Source organism: Periplaneta americana, chromosome 10 (genome assembly GCF_040183065.1).
Source record: "Periplaneta americana isolate PAMFEO1 chromosome 10, P.americana_PAMFEO1_priV1, whole genome shotgun sequence".
NCBI lineage: Eukaryota > Metazoa > Arthropoda > Insecta > Blattodea > Blattidae > Periplaneta > Periplaneta americana.
The window spans coordinates 78,405,019-78,428,765 of NC_091126.1; the positions used below are offsets into that span (position 1 = coordinate 78,405,019).

The 23,747-nt window shown below is 34.6% G+C and overlaps 1 protein-coding gene across 4 annotated transcripts in view; it reads right to left on the bottom strand.

The window, feature by feature from the left end:
• LOC138707810 (serine/threonine-protein kinase NIM1) overlaps positions 1 to 23,747 on the bottom strand; it is a 918,589-nt gene that overhangs the window by 811,896 nt on the left and 82,946 nt on the right. For all 4 annotated transcript variants that reach the window (XM_069837750.1, XM_069837753.1, XM_069837752.1 and 1 more), the window contains exon 2: positions 4,430 to 4,616. The gene's annotated coding sequence lies outside the window, so the exon portion shown is untranslated. The remainder of the gene's footprint in view (positions 1 to 4,429; positions 4,617 to 23,747) is intronic.

Sequence of the window (23,747 nt, forward strand, 5' to 3'; positions counted from 1 at the left end):
TCTCAGTGTTCCCGTTCTCATAAAAAATACGGACTTTGTTTCTTATTGAAACCTGATGCTGTTTATCTTAAGTTTCCTATCTCAATATGGTATTGCGGCAAGAACCGGCTCCGTGGCGGCTAACATCAAAATGGAGACGAAAGAGGCGCTGAGTTTTGAAAAAATCAATATTCTTGAAAAATATCACGACAACAAACGCACGATGCTGCGCACTCCATGACTCCATGATTACTAAAATGACATCGAACATGCTGACAAACGACGATCGATCCATACCCATAACCCCCCACGTTGCTCAGTAAAAGACATTCTAAAACCGTCCAACTTTCCCGCACCTTGTAGAATCTGGAGTAAGAAATGTTATAAAATGTATCAATATATGTTAATTTACCTTACTTCTACCTCTTATATCTCTTAGTTCCTTTAATCTTCAGACTTTTTCTTGTCCCCCCTACTAGAGCCTGCAACTGGTACTTGGGATTCCACACTAATTAATATTTACTTGGTTTGTCTCCACGTGTTCTATCATGCAACGCTGCAAATCTCTAACTGAACAAATTTTCTTTCAACATATTTTTAGCTGTCATTGTTAACAATAAAAGTGCGGCGAAACCGTAAGGTAGCCAATGATAATTACCAGGTTGCTTTGCCATGTAAATGCTCTAAGTTTCAGGTTGCATCCACAAAGAAATACATAGCGGAAAATACTAGATTATTTTCATCTAGTACGTTAAAAACCGCTTTTTGTTCCAAACACCTCGATGGACTCAGCGCTGAACCAAACGTCACATTTCGAAGCTATTTTAGACTGTGAAGGAGCGCTTTCTGAAACAAACAGATTGCACAGGTCGATTCAGCGCTACAGAAGTAGGGGGAATCCGTTTTAAACAGCATTTCGCCTGCGAATGGACTGAGCGCTTTTTGATTCAACGCTTCTCAATTAGAATTCTATGGAAATCGAGGGAATAGACTGAATATTTTAGAACCTATTTTCATGGCAGAAGGCAATTAGTTGCAGTAGATGATAATTGGTCGAGTCTCACGTGTATACATTATGGAGTTCCACAAGGTTCAATAATAGGTCCAATACTATTCTTAAGAGTAATTAATGAACTTCCTGACTTCATCAATGCTATAACAATTTTGTATGACGATAATTCTACTTATGTTCCAGAACTGCTCTGAATGAATTACATGCCCTTACCAACGATCTTCTGTGACAGATGGATTTATGATTTTGAATCTATTGGTTTCTTGTTTAATCAAGAGAAAGCTATCAACAAAACTTTTAGTTTAAATCATCAAATAAATAAGAACAATCAAAACTACAAAAATTTCTAAGATTTTTATAGATTCTAACTTGACACAGGAAAACATATTACGTGTTATATACGTACAAAGTTATCAAGAGTTTTACATTTGTTAAAGAAACCAAAGACATGAGTTTCTCAGAATGATCTAAGTTTTGCTTACTTCTCATTCTTTTAGACGATAATTCGATATGCCTTAATTTTCTGGAAGAATGGTACCAAAGTTGGAAATGTTTTGATTTTGCAAAATAAATCCACTAGAATTTTATGTAAATGAAACTATCTTGAACATTTTAGACCACTTTTCATACATTACATATATATTAACAGTTATAAATTTGTACATATACGATCTAATCCTTTACACTCGACATAATATCGACAATTACTCATTAGTAGCCAATGTTCTTGATCAAGAAATTAGAAATAGAGAACAAGTTAATAATCCATATTGTTGATTACAAAAAACTAACACTAACTTCTGTTATGGGGAATGGGAATGAAATTATATAACAAACTTCAAGTTAATACAGTATCATAATTCACCAATCAAATTTTTAAAATTAGATTTTATAATTGGTTACCAAAAATCCTTTTTACTGTGTCGGTGCGTTTTTAAACAGGATTTCGAATGAAATTGCTTTTTCGTAAATAAATTTAGTTACATTTTGTTAGTAAAACTATATCATGTGTGAATTGTTTTAATTAAGTTTTATTGTTTTAATTAATTTGATTCATAGTTCGTATTTTTCAAATGTATCATATGTGACGAAGCCTATCACTTGTATCTTTAATGGCCTAATAAATTAAATTGAATATATACGGACGATTATTTGCAAGAATTCCGCCTAGAAATCTCTGAATGGAATCAAACTGGTTTACTCTGGACACGAGCAGACAAAGTTTTAGCAAACTTGGAAAGAAGAATCTCCAAATAGGACAGCGCATGTTCTTAAAATAATCTTCAGATATTCTGAAGGTTACGGAAGAAGATTCGTGCTACAATCCTTTGCTGTATTTTCGGAAATCTACATAGACAGTGGATACTAAATCCGCCTGTTAACACCAGAGCGCAATAGAGAACCAGTAATGTGAGAATGAAGATGGGCATTGCGAAACTAATATTACAGCCGTACAACTTAAAATAGAATCAGCGTATAAAATTACCTTCCTGAGGAGCAAAACACTTTCACTGAAGAATAGCCACTGGAAGGCCGTGTGTAAAAAAATAAATTTACAGACGATAAATACAGTAAGATTGTTGCTCGTCATTCATTACATAGGCAAACACGAAATATACGTAATTTTAATGTCGTGAAACATTCCGAAGACTAAAAATAATAGGTAACCCTTTCAAATGAAATATTATAATCTGTCGGTGAAGAAATCAGAATTTGGAAGAAATTCGTGAAGACGATTATGCGACAATAGAAAGGAAATTAACTAACAGCGGAGAGTTGCTATTTGTATAACTGGAATTGATATCTAGAGAACATATAGGCTAAAGGAACGCACGCACACACACACACACAAAACACGCACGCACGCACACAGTGTATTTAAAAGATCCAACAATAACATAGATGTTAACATGTTGTAAATAGTAAATTTAGGGAAAGTAGGTTAATTTGTTAAATAGTATATTTCTAAACATAGTTTTTAAAATGATTAGCAATAGTATTGATTTTTTTATCTGTGAATAGAAAAAAATGGAATAGGTACTAAAATAGTGTTGTACAAAGTATTTAAAAGCTTCAACAGTAGCATAGATGTTAACATGTTGTAAATAATATATTTAGGGAAAGTAGAATAAGCTAGCAATAATGTGTATACATTGTATTCGGAAGAGTTAGCAATATTGTAATGTGTATTCTATTAGCATGTAGTATTGCATTTTTGTAATGGAACATGCTTGTAAACAAGGATTAAAAAAATACATACATACATACATACATACATACATACATACATACATACATACATACATACATACATACATACATACATACATACATACATACATACATACATACATACATACATACATACATACATACATGCATACATACATACATGAATTTATGGAGAGTCTGGTGAAAAGGAAAGTTAAAGAATCTTATACAGTAAAAAATCTATTCCCGTAATTGAAGAGAATAATGTTGTCTCATGGAAAAGCAAAAGTCACAGAAAAATCTTCAGAAAATTGTGCCTACTCATAGCAAGCGAGCTAACTTACTCCCAGCATAAGATTCTTACTATGTGCTGCGGCGCACGCAACCATTTGGTTTCACGAGATAACAAATGACCTATACCAGCGTGAAAAGCCGACGGCCTAGCGCTCTAGCCGTTCTGCTGAAGATGCTTTTACAGAAATTCACAGAAATTTGTCACGAGGTTTACAACTAATGACCGTTAATGATTCAGGAAATTACCTTTCCTTTACTGTGTAGTCATCTGGCTCAAGATATTAAACCTCACCCTAAAATAACAATGTAAATTGTAAGCAGGCCTAGCATAATAAGTTTATTCCAAAATTAATTTTCTTTTTCTTTTTTTTTCTGTAAAATTATGATACTTTCCCTTTATACTTCGAACAATGATAAAGTGGCCGAATCAACCGTAATAAAATTCTCACATTATTAATTGAAACTGTGCACTGTGTACCTACACTCGGCACTATTTATACACATTTCGTAACTTATGCACAATTCAAATTATGTCTATTGGCAGGGAAATGTAAAAAATCATTTTGTGTCATGAAACTAGCCGCTGAGACGTTACTTACGACTTTAGAGTGAATATTGCTATATAAATAGTATACTGTATAATGATCACAAGAAAACAAAGTCACACGAGAACAATGTAGCATTACAGAGTCTTTAAGTTGACACAAAAAGTAATTCCAGTATTGTTACAACCAAAATTGCAATTAAATTGTAAAAAAAGTTACGTAGACTACACACAATACTATATAATGTACGTATATTCCACAATAAAAGATAAAGATAAATATAAGGCAGAGCTACTATTTCAAATAAAATGACACAATTACGAAGTTCAACACAAATCAATAACAATATAGCAGTATGCCAGTAAATAACGATATGTTGTAGACTTACGAATGCTTTGCCAGCGATTTCTTTCAGTAGCTCCTCGAGTTGTAGAAAACAGTTGAAGTGACTACTGCCATGGGTTTGAATACTGTCTCGGATATGGACGCTAGTCCGTTTTTGTCTCACGTCGAACGTCGTGATGACGTGGTAACGGAGTTTCCACGTGTCATTCAGTACGTGAGGTTGAAATCATCTGAAAGGACAAAACAGCCAATTATAATAAAGTGTAACATACGTAAGAAACAAATAAGGTTTTCCTACATTACAACGTCCAAATTAAAATACAGAAGTAGTTGATGTTTTGCAGAAATACATTATTAGTACAACTGTTACTTCATGAATTCTGTTCACCGGCGTATGGCATGGATTCCAAACGAGAAAGATAAGCCTACGAGCAATTAGGAATCAAAGAGGCACGAAAAATATCAGGGATATATAGGAAGAGCACGATAAAAAAAATGCAATGAGAACTAGGAGAGGGATAACGAGAAGCAGAATAGAAACAACGATGGGCTGGAGAGGAACAAAGAGGAACAAAGAGGGGTTGGAGAGGAACAAAGAGAGTCTGGAGAAGCAAGGAGCTGGGGAGAAACAACTAGGGGCTGGAGAGGAACAACGAGGGTCTGGGGCTGGAGAATAATAACGAGGGGCTGGGGCTGGAGAAAAACAACGAGGGGCTGGAGGGGAAAAACGAGGGAATGGAAAGGAACAACGAAGGACTGGAGAGGAACAACGAAGGACTGGAGAGGAACAACGAGGGACTGGAGAGGAACGAGGGGCTGGAGAGGAACAATGAGGGACTGCAGATGAACGAGGGGCTGGAGATGGATGAGTGGTTGGAGAGGAACAACGATTGGCTGGAGAGGAAAACCGATTGACTGGAGAGAAAAAAAGATGGGCTGGAGTGGAACAGCGAGGGGCTGGATAGGAACGAGGGATTAGATGGAAACAACGAGGAGCTGGGGAGGAACAACAAAGGACTGAAAAGAAACAACGACAGGCCGCAAACAATCTAGGGGCTTCAGAGTAACAACAAGGAGCTGCAGAAGTACGAGCTTCAGAGTAACGAGAGGCTGTAGAAGAACGGAAGGCTGGAGAAGAACGAGGGGCTGGAGGGGAACAACGAGGACTACAGATGAACAATGAGAGGCTTGAGAGGAACAATGAGAGGCTTGAGAGGAACAATGAGGTGCTGGAAATGAACAAGGAGGAGCTTGACAGGAATAAGGAGGGGTTGGAGAGGAACGAGGAATTGGAGAACAACGAGCGACTGCAGAGAAACGAGGAGGTGGAGAGAAATAGCAAGGGGCAGATAAAATATTAGGAGCAGAAGGGGTAACAAAGAGAAGCGGGGAGGAATAAAAATGTGCAGGAACAGAAGGGTATAAGGAGTAGAAGGAGAGAAACAATTAGGAGGAGAATAGATACGAGTTACTGAGGTACAACGGAGGAAGAAATGGGAAACGAAGTTAAACTAAGAGGAACAGGATAGGAATGCAAGAGAAATAAATAGGAAAAACAGAAATGAACAGGAGGAACAAGACTACATAAAGAAAGAAGAGGGGCGAAACAAGAGTAGGAGAAGAAATGGGAAATGGGATAAACATGGAGAAGTGGGAGAATCATTAAAAGTTGAAGAATTTGGAATAAAATATCAAGATGAAAGAAAGAATTGGAGAATTTAGATGCGTAGAAAAAGAATGGGGAGAAGCAGAAAGAGGGAGAGGGTGACGGAGAAAAAGAGGTAATAACTAGAAGAGGACACAAGAAAACAGAAATGAGAAAATACTACATTAATGGTATTTCTGTAATTAAAGAATAAATTTGACAAGTATTAAAGACGCTAAGTTTGTTCTTCTGTAAAGCACTGCTCTGAATGAAAGTGATAAATTACACTCCTGACAACGAGCATAAATCCAGCTCATGGTGAACTCCAATACATTACTTCTCTTTGTTATTATTTTGCCTTCCACAAACCCTGTTATTTATAGACAGACAATGAAATCTATGTTCCAGATCGCTATCTGTGAAGTAGTGTAGCACAAATGAGGTTTTATCCGGAACAACAGGCGATAATGAAGGAAGATAACACACTTCTTAATTGCTGTCCATCACTCGGATGCTCCATTAATATAATTTATCAGCCGTACGTACCACTGCGAGTTTCCGTGTGAACATTAGAACTTCACTATGAATTATGCCGTGTTTAAATGGTAGAGTTACAGAACTCAAGATCGTTGTACTTCGAAGCAATTGAGATGGGGAAGTAACTTGGACTTGAAACATGAAAAGGTTCGAAATAAAATGAAAATTAAAATGCGTTTGAATCATCAAATTTGAACTCCGGAATGATGACGGAGTACCGAATTGCAACATTCAAACCATTTGATTCAACAATAAAAATGAAAGACAATGTGCAGTAAGCAATTCACAGAATATTCGAATTTAGACAGAACATCTGGACACACTGAAGTTGTATCTTAGTAATCAAGGATCTCTTGATAAGCAAAATCTCTATAAACAAATTTCTAGAGCAAACATATTTAGGCCTAACTTACCTGAGCTGATTGTTGCCTTTCTTACTAAGTTGAGAGAAATATAACACGAAATGGCTCAATTTTCAAAATAGAAGCAATAAAGCATGTGTTCTTATGTTAATATTGTCATTGGTACAGCAGCACTAAGGATAAAAAATCCACATGATTAAAAATCAATTCAATATATGGAAGTGAGATCTGGGCAATTAAAGAGACAAGTGAAAGAAGGATACAAATGTACATAAATTGCGGAAATGTAATTTACCAGGTAATTTCCAATATCTACTTGTAAACCACTAAAAAATTAAGGTATTCTAGATTATTCCAAAGTTAAAACAAAGGGAAAGTGTATGCATTGGTAGAATTAATGGTAGATGAAATTCGGACTAATTTCCTTAAACGCAATACAAATGAAGTGTTCAGAACCATAGTGGGCCAAGTGCCATTTACTAAAACAGTAGAAAACAATGGTTAACATGAAGTTATTACCATAATTAGATGGAAACATATAGCAAGTAATATAAAATATACACATTAAAACTAAATGAGTATGTCAATCTTCATTAAACTATGGTATTCACTTAACTTTAACCCTTGGTTTCTCCGTATTTAATAAATGGCGCTTGGCCCACTATGGCTCTGAACCCTTCAAATGTACATACTAATGTAATAATGTATGTAGGCCTATATTTAGTGAACAGTGCAAAGACTGGTTGGGACCTCATAACTGACATCAATAAGGCATCACTCATGAGGTAACTAAGCCAGAAAATAATGAGGAAGAGTGGCCAGTTAATTTTCCCCTTAGTAACATATTTCACTAATCAGACTTGAAATGTATACAACAATATTGGTCTCCCTGTCACATATCGTAAAGTGAGATGTACTGCCTGATAGGTTAATTAGACCTCGGATTTTTAGACACTTAAAACAAACTTCTAGGCACCTAAAATAGGCCCTTAATTAATAAAAATAGGCATTAAAACATAGATTTAGGCACCTAAAAATACAATTTCATGCAGCTAAAAACACTATTTTATGCAGGTAAAATGTAATTTCTGTGCACACTAACTACAGTAACTATAAAAATGCAATTAATTAGCGAGTATTAACCATTATGGTACACAGTGACAAAAACAGTAAAAAAATATTGCGGTTAGAAACTATATTTTTGTTACCTTATGAATACCGATACGTAATTTTTAATGAATTCATCGACTTCATTGCTCTAAGGTTGCTAATACTTAAGTGCTCAATTTACAATTTAATTAATTAATTTACCAATGAATTTACAATTAACACATTATTTATAATTGGCATTGCAATACATAACATTTTTCTCTAATTTCCTATTGTAAAATTTTGCCTTTTATAAGAGAAAAAAAAAATTCTTCGCAATGATACCGAAGCAATGGATGCATATTTAAATCTAACAATATTTGTCATCATGATTTCTTTAGTGAGAATTACATCCTTCCGATTCATCATCATCATCATCATCATCATCATCATCATCATCATCATCATCATCATCATCATCACATTCCTACTGCCTGCCCAAATGCTCGACAAAACCAGACACCTTCCAGGAATTTTTTCATTCCTACAACGAAACAATTACAGGATATTTTAACCTAACCCACCTCATGGCATTCGAAACTTTCTCTTTCACTGCTACACGAAAATTTAAAAACATAGGCCTACACGTAACAAAGAGAAATAGGCAATTTTAGGCTATAAAACCTTAAAAAATAGGTCTCAATGGGCAAAATAGGAATTTTATGCACCATAAAACCGCTTTCAAACGTTCATATTTTATATAAATATGAGGATAATTAACTAGTTTCAGTTTATTCCTATTTCACACCATACTACACAATTTTACATATTTTTAAAATTATTGCAGAATGTATAATAATAATAATAATAATAATAATAATAATAATAATAATAATAATAATAATAATAATAATACATCTTGATTACACAACTTTTAACAGTATATCACTTCGGAAAACTTATTGTGTTTGTTTCTCGTGTTAAATTTTATATTACCTCGTTAACATGTTTCAGCTTGCTGTCGGCCATCTTAAGAACTGGTTGTTGCTGGTATTGGCGCCTTTTGTTTGTGTTTCCTGGGGGTGTGTTTGTGTGGTATAATGTGGAGTCAAAGAGTGTGTGTGTTCTGAAATTGAGTTGTGTGTTGAGAATTGAAATAATACGAAATATACAGACACACAAAAACACATCCAAATGAAATTCTCAACACACAACTCAATTTCAGAACACACAACACTCTTTGATTCCACATTACACTACACAAACAAACCCCACAAGAAACACAAACAAAAGGCGCCAAGACCAACAACAACCAGTTCTGAAGATGGCCGATAGCAGGCTGAAACATGTCAAGTAATATAAAATTTAACACGTGAAAGACACATAATACGTTTTCCGAAATAATAATAATAATAATAATAATAATAATAATAATAATAATAATAATAATAATAATAATAATAATTTCTCGGTTTATTTTGCGCTTATATTGAATTATCAAATACGGTAGCTGGAAAGGAAAAATAATTTGAACGCTATTGAGCTACTCATATATTCCCGTTATAATACTCAAAGCTAAATTACACGAGTTCGATGCCGTCAACAATTACTAGTTTCAAACGTTTTCCTTTCTTGTTCTAAAAACGCATCAGAAATTGTAGCAGTGTTGTTACCCAGCGAGGGAGTAAGCGGCGAGTGTGTTTCAGTAATATTTAATGATGTAGTGAAAAAGATCCCAGGCTACACAACTTGTTCCACTGTATGCAAAATACTTAGCCTAAATGTGAGTGCGTGCAGCTCTCTGAGAACATTGATCCGAGTATCATTCCTCATCTGAAATACGCTCCAGTTACTTCGTGTTAAGTTTAGAGGTCGTTTTCCATTTATAAGAACATTCTAACAGACATAAGGCGATCCATGACCGCAGAAAGTATGGAAAAATATTTTATTACTTGAGCCTTCATAGAATAAATTAAATGAGGTTGAATCACATGTGCACCTGAAACTGAGGGGGGTCAGCGCAACAGTGGTCTAACCCTCCCAATGAGAAAAATTAAATATTGACTCAATTTGTTGATTTTGACAAACTATCTTCCTACGAAATGGAAAAGACCAATTCACCATTATATGGCTTGTTACGAAGCATGTAATCTTTCTCCTATGAAGTCCACACCTGTGGAGTAACGGTTAACGCGTCTGGTCGCGAAACCAGGTGACCCGGGATCGATTCCCGGTGGGGGCAAGTTACCTGGTTGAGGTTTTTCCGGGGTTTTCCCTCAACCCAATATGAGCAAATGATGGGTAACTTTCGGTGCTGGATCCCGGACTCATTTCACCGGCATTATCACATTCAGACGCTAAACAACCTTAGATATTGATAAAGCGCTGTAAAATAACCTACTACAATGAAATTCTCCTAAAAGAATATCCTTTGTGTTTGAGTTCAACGTTTTTCCAACCCCAAACAGCCAATAAGAAGTCAGTATCAAGTCACATGAATAGTTATGTATATGTTGTTAACGGACTAGAGAGAAATGATAAACACACTCTTCATCTACATGTGAATTTGACACAAAAATATTGCAAACTAAGGCCAATAAATCCAAATAAAGCTAAGGATATTTGTGACCTTTCGAAATATGTTCCGCTTTTCATCATTCATTATAGCATAATAGTGTGATTTCTGAAAGTAGGACTGGGGAAGCTCAAATAAAAAATGTGGAGGATGAAGAAGGTCCTGTAACTTACCTGATTATGTATAGGATAATAATAATAATAATAATAATAATAATAATAATAATAATAATAATAATAATAATAATAATAATAATAATAATAATAATAATAATAATAATAATAATAATAATAATAAAGGACTATCCCACAAATGACAAAATCTGAGAAAAATATTTTCACTCTACAAGAATGAATTTTTATAACTTCCCTGGATGTAGATGACAGGTGGGATACCTCCTATTTTAAAAGTTTTTAAAGCTGATAAAAATATAGCATGATCTGCCTATAAGCCATAAAAATTATACAATACGTTTGGGATTAATCTCTTGGCATTGGGATCCTCAATAATTTAAAATTATTGTGAAAAGCATTGTAAAACTTACACGAAACTGTTATAATTAAACAGTGTTTCATTACAAGTAAAAAGCCCAACATTTATTCAAACAAATTTCTTGTGCTTTCTCGCACGCGAACAAATTACAGTGTAACACTGGTCTAATCGAGAAAAAGTATCGTAGGATCATAATAAAATCTATACTAATAATAAATCTGTAGCCAAAATTTTTCTGATAATTTTCGATTTTCCAAAAATAATTGGTGTTAACATCTATAATTAACCATCCTGAAACCGAAAATCGCTTTTTTTGAAATTTTTCTGTGTCTGTCTGTCTGTCTGTCTGTATGTTTGTTACCTTTTCACGCGATAATGGCTGAACCGATTTATATGAAAACTGGAATATAAATTAAGTTCGTTGTAACTTAGATTTTAGGCTATATGGCATTCAAAACACTTTATTTAAAAGGGGGGGCCTGAATTAAATAAATCGAAATATCTCGCTTATTATTGATTTTCAAGAAAAATATTACATAACAAAAGTTTCTTTAAAACTAATTTCCGATACGTTCTATTCTATACAAAATTTTTATAGGACTGATATTTAATGAGATAAATGAGTTTTAAAATTACAATAACAACGCCATCTTAAGGCGCTGTACTGAAATAAAAACAAATGACTTCGTCATTAAGGGCCTTGGACAACAACAATCGAAAGTTATTAAACATAGCCTAAGAGAATGTTTCTGTGTTTGTATGAAGTAATATCGGAAGCTAATTAATTGTTTAATTATTATTTCACCATTGGAAAGTGTGGTTCCTCTAGATGGACATAATTCTACAATGTTATTACAGTAACTTCTGAAACACAGCAAGTAATATAAAGTATACACATTAAAACTAAATGATATGTCAATCTTCATTACACTATGGTTACATGTAATAACAATTAAGAAACATGTTAAAGGAATTGTCATTGCACCAAATGATTGCTCTCTGGACCAAAATGACCGCATTTTAATTATTTAAACACAATTTAAATTAAGTAACATATTAAACGATTTATTCTTCTATCAAACACGAATGTTCCCTGGATCAAGCGTCTTATTTTAATTATGTAATTACTTTATATTTATTTCTAACAGGTTCAGCGGAGCGCACGGGTACTGCTAGTCTATAATATATTTAAAACTTCTTAATAGAAGATTATATAACATAGTAGTTAAGTTAACTAAGCATCACACAACACACCACTAAGAACAAAATTTGATTTTTCAAATTCTAGGAAAAACAACAATTATATAACTTTAACTTGATTTTTCTACATTTATTAAACAAGTGGCTTAGACCACTGTTGCGCTGGTCCCCCTCAATTATTTTTCAGTTCTGTTTTCTTACCAGTGTGCAGAAATAAATCTAATAAAGCTTAGATGATATATTACTTATTTATCTACATATTTGCCATTTTTAGCTACATATTTATGTACATATTTCTCATTTCCATATTGCATAAAATATGGGCTCTACTTTTTATGAGGTCGGATTCCCCCAAGCAATTCCAGGAAACAGAGCGACAGACTCTCCCCGCACTTCCGCCCCGTCTCGATACCTCCTTTCTGCTTTCTTTGGGCTCACTACTCTGAACACTTCGCGAAAACCGGTCGAACGAATCCAAACCCTTTCACTTCCACACATATTCATGCCGATGGATATGCCAATAAGTAAGAAACAGGGCCTCCTTTAAGGGTGTCTACCATCACGCTCACTCAAAGAGTATACCCACATGTAGAAGCCAACTCTGACTGCGGATGTTATTTTGATGGACAAATTGACTTCCAAACTGGTTTTCTGAATGTATTGAGGCTCTCTTTGCCATTTTAATGTTACTCAATTATCATCTTGCAATATCGCATAGGTTCTATAGTGTAAAAGCGGCTTAAATAATTGCATTGTCTTTACCGAAGAATGCAGACGAAGAATAATTCCACATGTAGGCCTACTTCCCAGCCGACCGACGGCACTAATGTAGCATAGGAGGCATAGTCATGGGTTCGAAATCTGCCAAGATGTTATAATCGGTTATTTAACGACACTGTGTGTATAGACTACGTTGGGATCCACGACAGCGTCGCGGTTAAGACATTGCGACGCAAGGGGAGAGGTCGCGGATTCGATTTCCGATACTATCATGGATCTTCTCCACTGATCTAGTATCTCCGATCTCACTACGCCACTGGCATTCACTCAATCTTGATTACATCGTGTAATCAAAGACATTCATACTGATAAGGGGAGTTTCCTGTACATTGCTGTCTCACTCACTTACTGATGGTAAGCAGTGTCGGTACAATGTTGCTCTACAAACCCTCTGTCTATACGAGCAGGAACAGAAGGTTTCGTACAGAATGGGAAGAGGAATTTATTCGCTGTTCTGTGGGAGACAATGTAATATGCTGCTTTGCTCAACGGTTCAATTAGTAGTAGTATATAGAAGCGACATTACAGAGCATTACGCTGAATACACAGGCATAACTATTATTATTATTATTATTATTATTATTATTATTAATCAGCAAGCGTTACCATAATTCTTATATACGTGCCTCAATATATAGGCCTACATCTTCCCTTAAATGATAAAATAATTACTACCCCGTATCTCCATTTTAATTTCTTATTTTAATCTTTTCATGACTATTATCAGTTATTTACTAGTTATTGATTTAATAATAATAATAATAATAATAATAATAATAATAATAGTATAGAGAAACTGATTGAATATTACGTGCTAGTGTAATAATGAAGTGAGCTATTAAACTCCAAGAATTGAAATCAGCCTTCAATCATCGCCATAAAGAGAAAGATGACATAAATAAATGTGAGAAAGCCAGCTATCTAGTGGCAAACGAAATAGCTCGTTCTCTTAAGCCTTCCAACGAAGGAGAGTTTTATAAACGCGTAATGATCAAGGTGGCTGAAATAATTTGTCCAATGAAAGTTGTTAATTAATTTTGAAAAACTGCGCATTTAGCGACTAAATATTCAGAAGAGAATTCAGGAAATTTCTGATTGTGTTCATTGAGGAATATTAAAAAGAAAAGCAAGAAGATTTATACATATTTTTTATTGGTTCTTATGACAATAGTGACATTACTGATACAGCAAAGCTTGCTATTTTTATTCGCGGGGTTGATAAAGAAACCAATGTTAGTGCACGAACAACCACTGGTTGTAGTTTTCATGCCATGTACAGGGACATCATTTTATTTTTACTAACATTTTTAATATAAACCTGGCTTTACCTTTGGATTAATGGTTCAGAGCCGGAAACACCGTTTGCTACCCGCTTCCACGATTGAAGTTCGATGATTCTGGCGTAAAATACAAACAAATCACTTTACTAAGTATATGAGGGAAGAAAAGTAGTTCATCCATTTACGTAAACTAGGAGATATCGTAATTTTGAGTTTGCTAATTTTCATTAGGTTTTTGTTTAATCAAAATACAGTACAGTATTAATAATAAGTTTTTTACTCAAGAACTTAGCTAACCATGCTGACGTATTCATTACGGAGTGTATAGTATGTCTACAGCACATTAGCGTGGAATATAGAGAATGAAGTTAAATTGAAAAATAATCATAATATGGATATTTAAACACATTTTTGAAAATGGTGGTCGTTCATTTAGATACAGGCTTCAGTTCTTTTATGCATATTATCGCAATATAGAATATTGCATCTAATTCCAATTACTAGTTTCGTCCTTCGTACTAGTAACTCATGTTGAAATAATTCTATACCCATTATATAAAAGAGTACCTTACGTACTGTAAATTCAATCTTCACCTATGTCCGACCCGCACAGATAACATTACTCAGACATGCTATCTACCGTCCGTCCAAGTGGTTATGTCGCAGGATCGTAGAAAGGGGGGAAATCACGTGACAGTTAATTACTTTTATGTAAGTTATTTTAAACAGTTGCGGGTGAGGGAAATCAGTATGCGACGTAGGCAAACGGACGACAGCAAGAATATGATTCAATATTGAAAGCTCTTTCGCACTAGAAAACGCGAACATACTTCTGGAACGTACTATACTCACTAACTCAATACCGTTTGTGTTTACTACGACCTTAAGGCGACTTTGACTGTATACGCTTGGTTCTGTGAGGAGAACAGTTGGAAGTTTACTAGTAGAGGGGGTGGGAGTGAAGTACATTCAAAAACTCAGGTACAATAAAAATTGAAGTAAAAATAAAATGATGTCCCTGTACCTCTCCCCGTCTCCTAACTTCTTAGATTGTCTCCAGTGTGTAATCACTGCCGTTCGAGTTTTGGTCACTGCTGCTCTAAGGCTAGGCGCACACAACCAACTTCACAGTTTAGTTGGATATTAAATTAAAAGTGAATTAACTTATATAACTTAGCAGCGTGCACACGCTCCAACTTTATCACAATTAAATCCTTTCAGCTGGAAATATGACCAAGTGGGTGGCTGGTTGATTGGCAATACGGGTGCTGAACCCGTGACGGGTCCGTACATTTAGGAATGCTTTCGATCATCGTGTGTCCTATACAGAGTGAGCCGTAAGTAATTTCATTAATTTCAGGGGGGTTGTCTTTGAGATATTTTAAACAAAAGTTTAATACAATTTTGCTCGCTTTTGCTTTTTCTTTTTAGATAAATGTTGTTTTGTATTAATTTTTTTCATAGCGTGTTTTGGAATTTAATTCCCAATATGTCCAGTCAATTTAAGACAACAGTGTATTATGATAATAAATGATTGAAAGAATTTTAGTTTAGTCCTTTAAATATGCAGAAATTTGATACGAACAAATGTAACATTGAAAAATTCCTTTGCAGAAAGAAAAGCCACATAATTGTTCTGACCAAATTTCTGCACATTTAAGGGGTTAGGTACAGCTTACAGCAGTAAAATGTTTGGAAATATTCAACATTTTTATCCTCCATTAATGTATCTTGTACAATAACGAAAATTGGTAAGTATAAAACACTGTCCTTCTGCTAGATGAAAAAAGGTTTTAAACAAAATTATTATTAGTTTTTAATTAAAAATGGTGGCAGTTCATTGTACAATGATGAAGCGTTTTCCTCATAACTCATAAATTTGTTAACTTTTTCATCTTCTCTCTCCTTTATTTTATTGCTCAAACTCATGTTTGCAATATCATGTTCTTTCAACTACATTCCTTAACAATATTCTTTTTTTATTCTGTGTTAGAAGAAAATACTGATATTTGACCATTTTTTAAAATGAATTTATTTTGTTATCAGACATTCTATCAAAGGTAGAGAAGTGATTTTGCATCATATTGTAGATATGAAATGCATAAATACACTCAAAACATTTCATCACAGAATGTTGGATAGTTTTTGAGTTATTAGGGAAACGCTTCATCACCGCACAGTGAACTGCCACCGTTTTGAACTTTCAAAAAAAAAAAAAAAAAAAAAAAAAAGAAATGTAAATAATTTTTTTAATCGTAAAAATATTTTTTTTTTCATATAACAAAAAGGACAGAGTTTTACACATACTAATTTTCATTATTGTACAAAATACAGTAATGGATGAAAAAAGTATTGAATATTTCCAAAATTTAACTGCTGTAAGTTATACCTTACCCCTTAAAGGACAAAACTGAAATCATTTCATATCATAATGCACCTCTCTCTTAAACTGACTAAGCATATTGGGAATTAAATCCATGACTTTTTCCAAAACACGCAATAAAATGTTTCACATAAAACAATTTTTATCGAAAAAAAAAACGAGCAAAATTGTATTAAACTTTTCTGTTTAAAATATCTCAAAGTAGCCTGATGAGCCCCAGATGCTCGAAGCCATGAAGCCCTTCCTGATCATCCTGCCTTAGCCCCGGATTGAACCAGGTCCAGTCCGCATACGAGTAGCTGATAAGCTTCAGGGATCCGGAGCCCCAAACCCTTCCTATATCAGCATCGGAAACAGATATTATCACAATCTAGTATATACAATCACGAAGCTCAATACACAGTAAATATGCATCCTTAGATAGTTGCTAACCACTAGGATCGCTAATATCGCCTCATTACAGACAATGCGAAAGAGTAACGGCACAGTCTATTGTTCCTAGCACCCACTCAACTCAAGCTTCGTGACTGTATATACTAGACCAGTGATGTCAACTCGTGCCCATAGGAGCAAGCGCGCCCTTTAGAGCCCAGGAGAGCCTGAGCGCTTTACAGCGGAAAGGAAAGAGACAGACAAATGAAGTAGTTTATGCCGCTTGGTCCAGCTATATACAGGGATGGCCAGCACTGATTCAATGGATAAAGGGAAGAGAACTTATTAAAACTGTATCCATGTTAATTTTTAAATTTGTCTGAGAAGTGCAAGTGCATTATAAGAATGTAAGTTTTAATTTTAATGCTCATTTTTCACAAGTTTGCTTTTTTTCAAAAGGAATATCTTCTCAATTTTTTTACAGAAAAGTGAAATTTTCATATATGTTTGTTTAGTAGCCTTACAGGTACTAAAACAATGTTTTCGTAAATCTAATATATCGTAAATACGTATTAGTGAAGACAGTGTATTAAAATGTTTGAAAATATTCGCATGAAAAATGTTTGTAAGGAAATGAATTAACAAAGCAAATACTGTTACATAATAAACAAAAGATATGTGTTTATGTGTTGGTAAAACGTCAGCTCTATAGCTTCAGCAGATTTCGAGATAATTTAATATTCTGATAACAGAAAGTTGTGCACCAATATCACCTAAAAGCATAATGCGATAAGAGTCTTATTATGTAATATTACTTACAGTTAAAACATATACCTTGACAACTTTGCTTTGTACTGTAATATTGTTTATGCTCGACCATGCCGAAATGTAGTAATTATACACCTGGTAGCAGTCCTTTAATGCATGTCATTAAAGTACACCTATTCATTAAAGTTCAGGTTTTCGATTATTCTCGGATATGCAATCGAAAGACAAATATCGAAACGTCACGGAGGCTGGAAATCCAATACTGTCGCAGAAGATTATGTTCTGTTACTATAATAATTAGCGTTAATTGTAAATAATATTCAAATAAATTCAATTTGTCATCTCGTTTTTCAATGTCGAATTCAATTTCAAGGTTATATCAAGACAAATGTTTATCTTACTCTCTAGATTATATCAAGGTCGTCGACATTAGTTTCCCGGAAAAAATAAATACTTTCGCGTCTGCACACATCTCACAATTTATGACGTAGGCTATTGCACTCACTCACATAACAATAACATGAATACTTATGAATAATTTCAAGTTAGAAATATGGTCGAGCATAAAAAGTCGTATGAAACTTGTCTATAATGGTAATTAAGACGCTCGTATGAAAATTATGAAACTCGCTTGCGCTCGTTTCATAAACATCCTCGCGTCTTAATTACTACCATTATAGGCTCGTTGCATAATGTACTATTTGATTACTTTTATAAGGCTAAAGATACCATCAATATCAATTTCAACTTATTATGTCATATTCAGTGTCTTTCTTTGGGATAACACTTTATATTTAATTCACTTAGTACAGTAGCCTATAGTTCTAGTTATTATGGAATTTGTGTGAATATTCCTTCTTTACTCTTTATTATGTTATTAACGTTTAAAACACAACTGCAACATTAGGCTAGGAAATATGGAATTTGTGTGAATATTCCTTCTTTACTCTTTATTATGTTATTAACGTTTAAAACACAACTGCAACATTAGGCTAGGAAATAGGTGTTAGTACTTTTGTTTTACACACAATATATAAAATAACAAATAGAAAGAAGCCATATAAAAATAACGAAATAAAATTTCACGTTCCATTTGAAGTTTGTGCACCACTATTTTCTTAATCCAACAGGCTGCTTATTCCTCCTAGCATACCTAGCGCTTAATGCCCGCGCACGACGTCAAGGTCAGAAAAATGCGCTTGCTTTAACATCACTTTACTAGACTGTAGTACTATCTTCGACTTCACCCCAACTATTGCAGATGATAGATGAAATGAGGCGGAGGTGGTGCGTTTTGGTGGAATGATAGAAAGAAAATGAGTACACCAAGAAAAATCCTCTGCAAAGTCTTTGTTCACCACAAATTCCTTCACCAAATTCCATCACTATCTAGTCGGAGATCGAACCCGGGCTACCTGGATGGAAAACCAGCGCGCTAACACTTCAGCCACAGACGCGGCTAATGAGACCAACATTGTAAGTTAGCCAAATAGTCAACTGCCGAACATGATTCAAGTATGCACTCAATTACATGAGAGCGCGCACACTGACGAATAACAGCTGGACGTGTTTCCTCCCCCTTTCAACGTCAACTTCCATTTTAGTTCAAACAACATTGATGTTGCCAAGATGGATCACGATGTAAATATTTGAAGACGACAATATCGGAAAATTTATTGAAGTAACCAATAAAAAAGGCCAGTAATTTATAACAAAAATTTAGCAGAGTCAGAAGTAAGGCAGAAAATCCTGGGCAATTTCTCAATTCACTACTAGAGAGTATAAAAATTTCCACTTATTAATATTTCACTGTGTAAGATGAACTAAATAGTAACTTCATGCGTGATTTTCTTCATAATGCAATTAGAAAAAACACAAATTAGGACAGTCTCGTTTTGGAATGATTTAGTACTTCTACAGTTCTCATAGGACTATTGGGATCCAGTTAACTTTCAGTTGTAGATTCTGAACTTCCCTCACGGATATTTAACTTTGGCGACTGTTCCAGGACTTGTAAACAAAGCTTTAGGTTCTCTGAACTTCTGAAATATTATCCGCACAATAAAACTATTGACACCAGATATATCCAACCAACATAGCACATCCTTGGCAATATTTTAACAAAAAAAAATTGCTCTTGCAGATTCTTCTGGACGTAGAAGCATCTTACAGGATAAAATTCAGTTTAAAGTATTCAAATGGCATATGACCAAGGTTAAGAACGAAATCAATAGCAAGTCGAAGCTTTGCTATTGAAAGGAAAACCTTTATTGCGCACAACAGTCTGGGATGTATACTGGGGAGTAGGAGAGTTGTAAACAAACCCTTGAGTTGGGAAATTCCTCAAGAGGGAGAAACATAATATTGATCTCAAATGAGAAATGTGTTGGAGCAGTGGAAAAAACTGAGATGCGACTTTGGTTACATTTATATTTCACGTCTTTTGCCTTTCAGTGTTTTTCAACATTTAAATTTTACGTTTCAGTGATAAGAAATATAACAGTAGTAAATTACTATAATGCACATGAAGCTATTTTATGTAAATTGTGAAAAATTAGTCATATGTATACATGTAGACCTACTTTTATTATAGTTATCACTATTATTATTATTATTATTATTATTATTATTATTATTATTATTACTTACAAATGGCTTTTAAGGAACCCGCAGGTTCATTGCCGACCTCACATAAGCCCGCCATCGATCCCTATCCTGTCGAAGATTAATCCAGTCTCTATCATCATATCCCACCTCCCTCAAATCCATTTTAATATTATCCTACCACCAGCATCTTGGCCTCCCCAAATGTCTTTTCCCCTCCGGTCTTCCAACTAACACTCTATATGCATTTCTGGATTCGCTCATACGTGCTACATGCATTGCCCATCTCAAACGTCTGGATTAAATACAAAACGTGCAGTTCTGCGTTGTGTAACTTTCTCCATTCTCCTGTAACTTCATCCCTCTTAGCCCCAAATATTTTCCTAAGCACCTTATTCTCAAACACCCTTAATCTCTGTTCCTCTCTCAAAGCAAGGGTCCAAGTTTCACAACCATACACAAGAACCGGTAATATAACCGTTTATAAATTCTAAGTTTCAGATTTTTTGACAGCAGACTAGATGACAAAAGCTTCTCAACCGAATAATAACTGGCATTTCTCATATTTATTCTGCGTTTAATTTCCTCCGGTGTGTCATTTATATTTGTTACTGTTGCTCCAAGATATTTGAATTTTTCCACTTCTTCGAAGTCTCCAATTTTTATGTTTCCATTTCGTACAATATTCTGGTCACGAGACATAATCATATACTTTGTCTTTTCGGGATTTACTTCTAAACCTATCGCTTTACTTGTTTCAAGTAAAATTTCCGTGTTTTCCCTAATCGTTTGTTGATTTTCTCCTAACATACTCACGTCATCTGCATAGAAAAGAAGCCGATGTAAATCGTTCAATTCCAAACCCTGTTTGTTATCCTGAACTTTCCTAATGACATATTGCAGAGCGAGGTTAAAAAGTAAAGGTGATAGCACATCTCCTTGCTTTAGGCCGCAGTGAATTGGAAAAGCATGAGATAGAAACTGGCCTATACGGACTCTGCTGTAAGTTTCACTGAGACACATTTTAATTAATCGAACTAGTTCCTTGGGAATACCAAATTTCAATAAGAATGTTATATAAAACTTCTCTCTTAACCGAGTCATATGCCTTTTTGAAATCTATGAATAACTGATGTACTGTACCTTTATACTCCCATTTTTTCTCAAATATCTGTCGAATACAAAATATCTGATCAATTATTATTGTTATTATTATTATTATTATTATTATTATTATTATTATTATTATTATTATTATTATTATGAGCTATGAAACCTCTTAGCTGCAGACTGACGATTTAACATCATTGCACTAAGCCCTAGGAAGTGAATTCACAGTAATCACAAATGTACATAAATATGAAATCATACTTTAAATTGTAAGAATACCTAAGCCTACATCTCCTCAGTGACCTCTCCAATTTAGGAGATTCTTTCTTCAAGGATTCTTAAAACATAACCAATTAATCAGTTTTCTTTATTGAAATCTAGCTACAATACTTGGCTCACTGTAAAAATTGTAATCGCGTTTTGGTGTTTTCTCAATTTCAAAGTAGCAGTAGGTCTAACATAAACTTCTCCCAAAATAATAGTTCAAAATTTAAACTATAAACGGTGATATCATTTGAAACGTCCACCGATGTGGAGTAACGTTTAGCATGTCTGACCGTGAAACGGGCGGACCTAGGTTCAAATTCTGATTGGGACATGTTAGCTGGTTTGAGATTTTTTTCCGGGATTTTCTCTAAACCCCTTAAGAGCAAATGCTGTATAACTTCCGGCGCTGGATCCTGGACTCATTTCGCTGGCATTATCACCTTCATTTCACTCACAGTCAGACGCTAGGTAAACATAGCATTTGATAAAAGGTCGTAAAATAAACCAATATAGATAATTCGAAACGTATAAAAAGACTGAATTATTGCGAAACTCATAAAACTAATAAAGTGAAAGTATGTGTCATCTTCGTGATACTTATATTTTCGTGATTACAACAATAGAGATCTTGAAAGGCCAGAAACAGAGTTTCCAGATGTGGCTACTTGCCATTTTATCATCCTTTATGTTCCTTATGGCAATGAAAATTTCCACTTGGCGATCTGGCTATTATTTTTGGCGTCTTTAATGTTAAAATTATAAAAATAATATAATTAAAGCAGCATTTTTTTTACAAGATTGTGATCCAAGCACACGTAATATTCTTCAGAACGTAAGTATTCGTCAGTTATTGTAGTCCCGTTAATTTTCAATAGATGGCAGAGTAACGTTCAGTGTTGCGTAGGAAACTTCCCAAGCCTTGATAGCATACTCAGGATTAAAATACACTTTAAAGCTAACAAATTGTGCTGCGTTGATTTTGCATCAATTGAAGAAATGGTAAAGTTTGATTTTTCAGTACTACAAAATGCAAGTAGGCCTATCAAAGATACACATCATAGCTGAACAATATCATTTAATGATCCTGTATCTTTGTACTAAATAATAAAGTGTTTTTTTTCCGATCTCTGATAACGAATTTGAATGACATTATGTGCGTCAGGTGTCACACGACAGCTGAACTGTGGCGCGAGGTGACAGACTAGTAGTCTGTGTTCGCATAGTCAGAGTGCACGGCGACTCTCAGCAAAAATTCCCAAGAAAATCGAGCCTTTTTGGGAGGAGTACATAACAACCCTTTCCGATGACAAATACAGTTAAGCGAAAATAAAAAAAAAGCCTGCAATAAACGAGGTTTCGTTATTTCCAAGAAAGGCATCTTCTGTGTACTTAATAAGATTGGTAAAGCTCGAATGGAAATAATTTGTATCATCTCGTGGGGTGCGGCGACTTGTGACGGGGGGGGGGTGGATTTGCTTGCTTTTTTCATTCTGGAATTAATCCCATTCGAGCTTTGCCAGTCTTATTAGGTGCACACAAGATGCTTTTCTTGGAAATAACAAAACCACGTTTTTTGCAGGCTCCTATGATTTTCACGTAACTGTACTTCGCATCGAAAAGAGTTGTTGTGTATCCCTCCCAAAATGGCTCCATTTTCTTGGGCATTGCTACTGTGATACACCGTGCACTCTGATTATGAAATTACTCACTACTGGTCTGTCACTCTCGCCGCAATTCGACTGTCAGTGTGATTCCTGACGCACTTGACGTCATTCAAATTCGTTATCGGAGATCGGAAACAACTCTGTATTAACAATAAAATTATTACAAATTTATGTTAATGATTACACTGTAGATTTTTTTATGTTTATTACTCCTTCCATACCAACTTCAGAAA